We start from the raw sequence: 8,433 nt of genomic DNA on the forward strand, positions 1-8,433 counted from the left end.
GCTGGAAAAATGAGACATCAGAAAGGAACCAGACCACAGTGCTGCGACCGAAGCCACAGCACGGAACAGCACGGGCGCCATCTTCCCTTGCAGCACCAGACCCCAGAGAGGAGGGGGACTCAGAATGGAGCCCAGAGTCACAGAGGAGATATGCCGGCCTCACGCCCGAGGACACAGCAGCAGCGCCTTATGGCCAGCAGCAGCAGCGAGTTCACCAGACGGCACCAGACCAATGCAATCAACAGCCCACCAGGCTCCAGAGAGGAGCGGTGGACAGTGAGCCGAGGTGAGCCGCTGCAAAACAGCTGGGCAGAATTCGGAGATTTTTCAGCACAGAGAGCATCTAAAGCTCCCAGGGGCCGGGCTCAGCACATCCTGCAGGGACTCAGAGCGGAGCTCAAAACCAGAGAAGAAATACGCCAGCCTCACAGCTGAGGGTATGGCAGTGGCACCATATTGCCACAGGTGGCAGCAGCAAATTCACTGAGTCCACTGCAGCTCCATCAGCGCACTCAACAACAGTGAGTCAAATTGGGGCCCCTAGAGGAGAAATCCCAGTACTGCATTCCCAGGCACTTGACCCAGTGGGGGAATGGCGGTGGCAGAGATATCAATCACACCATAGTCACAACTCCTCGCAGGATAATGCCCAACCTGACACCCCCCATGGTCTAAAGCAGCCTTGATTGACTTCCTGGGTCCGAGACTCTGTGATACAACCCAGTAAAGGAGTAGTGGGGACTGAGATACCACAGACTCGAGATCCAGAGCACCTTAGGTGAAGTCGTAGTGACCCAAGGGAAGAACCCAGAGAAGTCACAACTTCCAAAATCATGGGAAAGAGGAATAACAATGGAGCAAATCAGGAAAATAACTGTAGAAATAATAGAGGTGTTTTGAAAAGAATTCATAGAGAGTAAAAAAGAGATAAAGGATGCAATTAATGAAATAAAGTCCTCAATTTAAAGTATAAACAACCGGCTCCCCTTCCGCCCCCTTCTGCGGGTGAGAGGTCAGCGGAGCACCGGGCAGCGGGGCGACAATGGCGGGGCTCTGGGTAGGGACAGCAGCGCTGGTCGTGGCCGGAAGGCGGCCCCCTCGGCAGCTGATGCGGAGCGCGGCGCCATGGGCCCTACTGTTCCACACTATTCAAAACAGCGCTTGACGTTCTCCTGTAGTCTGGGTTCAGTGGGATATTATCCTAACGAAAAGACTTTTGATAAGATTCTTATTGCTAACAGAGGAGAAATTGCATGCAGGGTTATTAAAACTTGCAAGAAGATGGGCATTAAGACAGTCGCCATCCACAGTGATGTCGATGCTGGCTCTGTCCATGTGAAAATGGCAGAAGAGGCCATCTGTGTTGGCCCAGCTCCCACCAGTCAAAGCTACCTCAACATGAACGCCATCATGGAGGCCATTAAGAAAACCAGGGCCGAAGCTGTACATCCAGGTTATGGATTTCTTTCCGAAAACAAAGAATTTGCCAGGTGTTTGGCAGCAGAAGATGTCACTTTTATTGGACCCGACACACACGCCATTCAAGCCATGGGTGATAAGATCGGAAGCAAGTTACTCACCAAGGAAGCGAAGGTGAACACGATCCCTGGCTTCCATGGGGTCGTGAAGGATGCAGATGAAGCTGTCAGAATTGCAAGGGAAATTGGCTACCCCTTCATGATCAAGGCCTCCGCAGGCGGTGGAGGGAAGGGCATGCGCATCGCTTGGGGTGACGACGAGACCAGGGATGGCTTTAGATTTTCCTCTCAAGAAGCTGCTTCTAGTTTTGGTGATGATAGACTGATAATAGAAAAATTCATTGATAACCCTCGTCATATAGTAATCCAGGTTTTAGGTGATAAGCATGGAAACGCTCTGTGGCTTAATGAGAGAGAGTGCTCAATTCAGAGAAGAAACCAGTAGGTGGTGGAGGAAGCCCCAAGCATCTTTCTGGATCCCGAGACTCGCAGAGTGATGGGGGAACAGGCCATGGCCCTGGCCAGAGCAATGAAGTACTCCTCTGCAGGAACCGTGGAGTTCCTCGTGGATTCCAAGAAGAATTTCTACTTCTTGGAAATGAACACCAGACTCCAGGTTGAGCATCCCGTCACTGAATGCATTACTGGCCTGGACCTAGTCCAAGAAATGATTTGTGTTGCTAAAGGTTACCCTCTCAGGCACACGCAAGCCGACATTCCCATCAACGGCTGGGCCTTCGAGTGCCGGGTCTATGCGGAGGACCCCTACAAGTCTTTTGGTTTACAGTCTATCGAGAGATTGTCTCAGTACCAAGAGCCCGTACATCTACCTGGTGTCTGAGTTGACAGTGGCATCCAGCCAGGAAGTGACATCAGCATTTACTATGATCCTATGATTTCCAAAGTAATCACCTATGGCTCTGATAGAAATGAAGCTCTGAAGAGAATGGAACATGCCTTGGATGTTTATGTCATTTGAGGTGTTACACACAATATTGCATTACTTTGAGAGGTGATCATTAAGTCACACTTTGTAAAAGGAGACATCAGCACTAAGTTTCTCTCTGATGTATACCCTGATGGCTTTATAGGGCACACGTTAACCACGACTGAGAGAAGCCAGTTATTGGCAATAGCTTCATCATTGTTTGTGGCTTCCCAGTTATGAGCACAACGGTTTCAGGAGCATTCAAGAGTGCCTGTCATCAAGCCAGATGTGAGCACGTGGGAGCTTTCGGTAAAACAAAACGACGAAGACCACAGTGTCACGGCATCCAGCAGTGGCTCAGTGTTCTCTGTGGAAGTTGATGGGTCGAAACTAAATGTGACCAGCACCTGGAACCTGGCTTCGCCCTTACTGTCTGTCAGTGTTGATGGCTCGCCGAGGACTGTGCAGTGTCTTTCTGGAGAAGCAGGTGGAAACATGAGCATTCAATTTCTTGGTACAGTGTACAAGTTGCGTGTCTTAACCAAATTCGCCGCAGAACTGAACAAATTCATGCTGGAAAAAGTAGCCGAGGACACGAGCAGCATCCTGCATTCCCCAATGCCCTACGTGGTGGTGGCCGTCTCTGTCAAGCCTGGAGACGTGGTAGCAGAAGGTCAGGAAATTTGTGTGATTGAAGCCATGAAGATGCAGAACAGCATGGCGGCCGGGAAGACTGGTAAGGTGAAATCGGTGCGCTGCAAAGCCGGGGACACCGTTGGAGAAGGGGATCTGTTCGTGGAGCTGGAGTGAGGCGTTTCTAGCCTCGCCCGGCTCAGTTGGCCATTTGCATTATTCGCTTCCTCGCAGCTGATGCGAGCGTTTTAGAGGAACACTCCTGTGCAGCAGGTGCCACGCCGCCGTATTTATTCCACAGAGGAGTCAAAACCAACCTTCTGTCAAAAAATCACCAATGGAAATTTTTATTGCTATAAATACTTGTACATATGATTTGTACTTCTGCTGTGAGATTTCCTAGTGTCAAAATTAAATCAATAAAACTGAGCATTTGTCTAAAAAAAAAAAGTATAAACAACCGATTAGACCACATGGAGAATACAATCTCGCTCCTAGAAGATGATGAGCACTCCAAAAATGAATGCATAGTTTCTAATTTAGAAAAAAAAATCAGACAGCAGGAATCTGACATTGAAGAAATATGGGCCCATTTTAAGAGAGCTAACCTAAGAATAATTGGAATAGAGGAGGGAAAAGAAGGTGAAACCAAAGGTATCAATAATATCTTCAAAGAAGTAATAGAAAAGTTTCCAAACATAGTACAAGAGGTCAATACACAGGTCCAGGAAACATATAGAACTCCCTTTATACAGGATCAGAGAAGAGAATCCCCATGCCACATAATTCTCAAAATGATCAATGTGGAAGCCAAGCAGAGAATCTTAAAGGCAACAAAAACAAAGGGCCAAGTGACATTCAGAGGCAAACCAAATAGAATTACTCCAGACTTCTCAAACCAAGTCATGAGAGCCAGAAGGGCTTAGAGTAACATATTCCAAACTCTGAAATAAAACAACTTCCTGCCAAAAATTTCCTACCCAGCAAAACTTTCTATCAAATTAGATGGGGAAATAAGAAGCTTCCATGACAAACAGATACTGAAGGAATTTATGTCTTCAAAACCAGCGCTAGAGAAAATACTCAAGGAGATTAAGTACAAAGAAGAAATAGGTAACACACACCAGAACCAGAGAAACAAGATTTTCCATCCAACAGACATCTAAGATTGGTTATCTGTGGAGATTCATTATTTATTTTAGTCTTTTACCTGTCTCTAAATTGTATTGTTTGCTTTTATTGTTACTAATTTTTAGGATTTCTAGTTGGAATATTAATATACCTTCAGATATAGCATTTGGAAATATTTTATCCCATTTTATCAGTAACTTTTAATTCTGTTTACATTGTCTTTGGATATACAATTTTTTTCATTTTTTAGGGAGTTTGTATACCCTTCTGTTGCCTGTGCCATTGAAATCATATCCAAGAAATCACTGCCAATTTCAATGTTGTGAGGTTTTATGACCCAGATATTCTTCTAAAAGTTTATAGTCTTAAAATTTATATTTAGGTCTTTTACCTATTTTGATTTAATATTTGTATATGGTGTTAGTTAAGGGTCCAATTTTATTCTTTTTCATGTAATTATTATTTTTCAACAATATTTAGTTACAAGATTATTATTTCCTCCACCAAATGTTCGTGGAAACCTTGTCAAAAATAACTTGACAATATAGGGAAGAATTTATCTCTAGGCTTTTATTTAACTCCAATGGTTTATATATCTGCCTTTAGAACAGTACTACACTTTCAATTATTGTAGCTTTATATGGTTTGAAATCAGAAAATATACATCTTCTAGCTTTATTCTTTTTTGAGATTGTTTTGGGTATCTAGAGTCCATATTCCATATTAGGATAGATTTTTTTCTGAAAAATAAATAAATAAATGTATGATAGTTTCACCTAAAAAAATAGAAAAAAATATTCTCTGGTAAGAAAGAAAGCAAAAAGATATATTGAATGTTATCTTTAAGTCATCAAAAGCTTGGTATCAGACAAATGAAACTGTTATGTGAGATTATCACTGTTAATTTTGAACAAATTGCTATAATACTAGATGTCAACCACTAAGCCAAGCATGGGAAGGAGGGATTGGGAGGGAATGGGGTGGGGATTGGATAGGGGCTAACTGGGCGATGTGTGCATGTATGTTTACACAAGTTTTTTTTTTTTATCCCATTATGATGTATAAATACAGTGCACCATAAAAAAAGTGTAATTGGTCAATGGTAAATTTCCTTTCAATTACTAATTAATTAGTTTTTCCCATGTATATTTAATATTTCTTCCTCCACTTCAAAAGAAGTGAAATTTAGGTGGTAGGCAATAGTATATTAGAGGAAGGCCTTTATTATTATTTTTTATGGTTAGAGAAGGAAGGCATCACTTTTAAATAAAAATCTTGTTATATTTAACCAAAATTTCTTTGCAGTCTCATGAGTACTGTTGAGAGATTTTATTTATTTTTTTCTGTTACTGAGGATTGAACTAGGGAGCATTCTACCTCTGAGTTACAAGCCCAGCCACATTTTATGTTTTATTTTGAAATGGGGTCTCACTATGTTGCAGAGAGCCTCTCAAGGTTGCTGAGGCCATGACCTGGGATCTTTCTGTCTCAGCCTCTCAAGTACTGTGCCAACATACCTAGCTTGTTGTCTTAAGTACAGGGTATAATTGTGAGGCCTCTTAATTATTCAAAGTGTTCATGGGAAAAAATTGTAAGAAGAGTTTAGGAGAGGATTTCTCTCCCAAGAAGGTCATATTATTGTTAAGGCAAGATTCACCTGTGTTATTGCTAGATTGTTCATTACTCTGCTTCCTATCAGCTGTGTGAAATTAACATTGTTGTGTTTATCAAAGTAATTCTGTTTTTTGATTAAATATAAAATTAGTAAGCCAGCATTGCCTCTGACAATCTCAATCAATACATCTCCTGTTTTTAAAATTTATTTTAAATTTTATATTGGTGCATTGTATTCATACATCATAATGGGATTAGAAAAACTTGTGTAGATATATGTGCACACATCGCCCATTTAGCCCCTACTCCACACCATTCCCTCCCCCTCACTCCTTCCCATGCTTGGCTTAGTGGTTGACATATAATATTACAGCAATTTACCCAAAATTAACAATGATAATCTCATATAACCAATTCATTTGTCTGATATCAAACTTTTGATCACTTAGAGATAACATCTCAATATTTCTTTTTGCTTTCTTTCCTACCAGAGAATATATTTTTGTTTGTTTTTAAGGTGAAACTATAATACATTTTTTTCCAGAAAAATATATCCTAACATGAAATATGAACTCTAAATACCCAAAATGATCTCGAAAAAGAACAAGGCTAGAAGATGTACATTTTCTGATTTCAATTATTGTATAAAGCTACAATAATTGAAACAGTGTAGTACTGTTATAAAGGCAGATATATAAACCAGTGGAGTAAAATAAAAAGCCTAGAAATAAATTCTTCCATATATGGTCAAGTTATTTTTGACAAGATTTCCAAGAACATTTACTGAAAGAAATTGTATTTCACTAAATATTGTTGAAAAATAATAATTACATGAAAAAGAATAAAGTTGGACCCTTACCTAATACCATATACATATATTAAGTCAAAATAGATAAAAGACCTAAATGTAAATCTTAAGACTATAAACTTTTAGGAGAAAATCTGGGTCATAACACTTCACAACATTGAAATTGGCAGTGATTTCTTGGATATGATTTCAAAGGTACAGGCTACAACAGAATAAAAAAAAACTTCCTAAAAATAAAAAAAATATTGTACCTCCAAAGGCAATGTAAACAGAGTTAAAAGTTACTGATAGAATGGGGTAAAATATTTCCAAATGCTGTATCTGAAGGTATATCAATATTCCAAATAGAAATCCTAAAAATTAGCAACAATAAAAGCAAACAATACAATTTAGGAATAGGTAAAAGACTAAAATAAATAATGAATCTCCAAATATTTTAACCAATAAACACATGAATATATTCTTTTTTGCTTAGTTGTCTGCTGAATGGAAAATCTTGTTTCTCTGATTCTGGTGTGTAATACCTATTTCTCCTTTGTAGTTAACCTCTTTGAGTATTTTCTCTAGTACTGGTTTTGAAGACATAAATTCCTTCAGTTTCTGTTTGTCATGGAAGCTTCTTATTTCCCCATCTAATTTTATTTATAGTTGTGCTGAGTAGGAACTTTTTTGCTGGAAGTTGTTTTCTTTCAGAGTTTGGAATATGTTACTCCAAGCCCTTCTGGTTTTCATGACTTGGTTTGGGAAGTCTGGAGTAATTCAAATTGGTTTGCCTCTGAATGTCACTTGGCCTTTTGTTTTTGTTGCCTTTAAGATTCTCTGCTTGGCTTACACATTGATCATTTTGACAATTATGTGGTGTGGGGATCCTCTTCTCTGATCCTGTCTAAAGGGAGTTCTATATGTTTCCTGGACCTGTATATTGATCTCTTGCTCTATTTTTGGAAAATTATGTGCTATTATTTATTTGAAGATATTATTGATCCCTTTGGTTTCACCTTCTTTTCCCTCCCCTCTTCCCATTATTCTTAGGTTAGCTCTCTTAAAATAGGCCCATATTTCTTCAATGTCAGATTCCTGCTGTCTGATTTTTTTTTTCTAAGTTATAAATTACATGTTCGTTTTTGGAGTGATCCACTTCTAGGAGCGAGATTGTATTCTCCATGTGGTCTAATTGGTTGTTTATACTTTGAATTGAGGTCTTTACCTCAATGATTGCATCCTTTATGTCTTTTAGGCTCTCTCTAAATTCTTTTCAAAGGTCCTGTAGTAATTCTACAGTTATATTCCTGATTTGATCTTCTGGAGATCTCTGAATTTCTGTGTTATCAGGTTCTGATAATATAGGGTTGTGGGCATTCATTGCTCTATTTTTGTTCCTCTTTCCCATGATTTCAGAATTTTGTGTCTTCCCTGAGTCACTATGACTTCACTTAGGTTGCTCTGTTTCTCAAGTCTGTGGTAATCTCTGCCACCACTACTCCTTTACTTGGTTGGACTGCAAAATCTCAGACCCAGGGAGATTATCAAAGTCCCTGGGCATGTAGTACAGGGATTTCTCCTTTAGGGGCCACAATTTTACTCACAGTTATTGTGCATGTTGATCAGCAACTGTCGAGGGCACGGTGAACTCACTGTCACTGCTGTAAATATGGCGCCAATGATATGCCCTCAGCCGTGAGGCTGGAGCTGCTGGCAATATGGTGCCATTGCCATGCCCTCAGTCATGAGTCTGGAGCTACTTGTAATATGGTACCACTGCCACGCCCTTGGCTGTGAGGCTGGCATATTTCTTTTCTGGTTTTGAGCTCTGTTCTGAGTCCCTGGAAGGTGTGATGAGC

General features: G+C 40.4%; 1 pseudogene across 1 annotated transcript; it reads left to right on the forward strand.

Moving 5' to 3' along the window:
- Positions 1 to 1,042: 1,042 nt before the first annotated feature.
- LOC308263864 (propionyl-CoA carboxylase alpha chain, mitochondrial-like) lies at positions 1,043 to 3,216 on the forward strand (annotated as a pseudogene). Its single transcript has one exon. The product of its transcript is annotated as a propionyl-CoA carboxylase alpha chain, mitochondrial-like (transcript).
- Positions 3,217 to 8,433: the final 5,217 nt, after the last annotated feature.

Source organism: Muscardinus avellanarius, assembly GCF_963383645.1.
Source record: "Muscardinus avellanarius genome assembly, chromosome: 1".
Lineage (NCBI taxonomy): Eukaryota > Metazoa > Chordata > Mammalia > Rodentia > Gliridae > Muscardinus > Muscardinus avellanarius.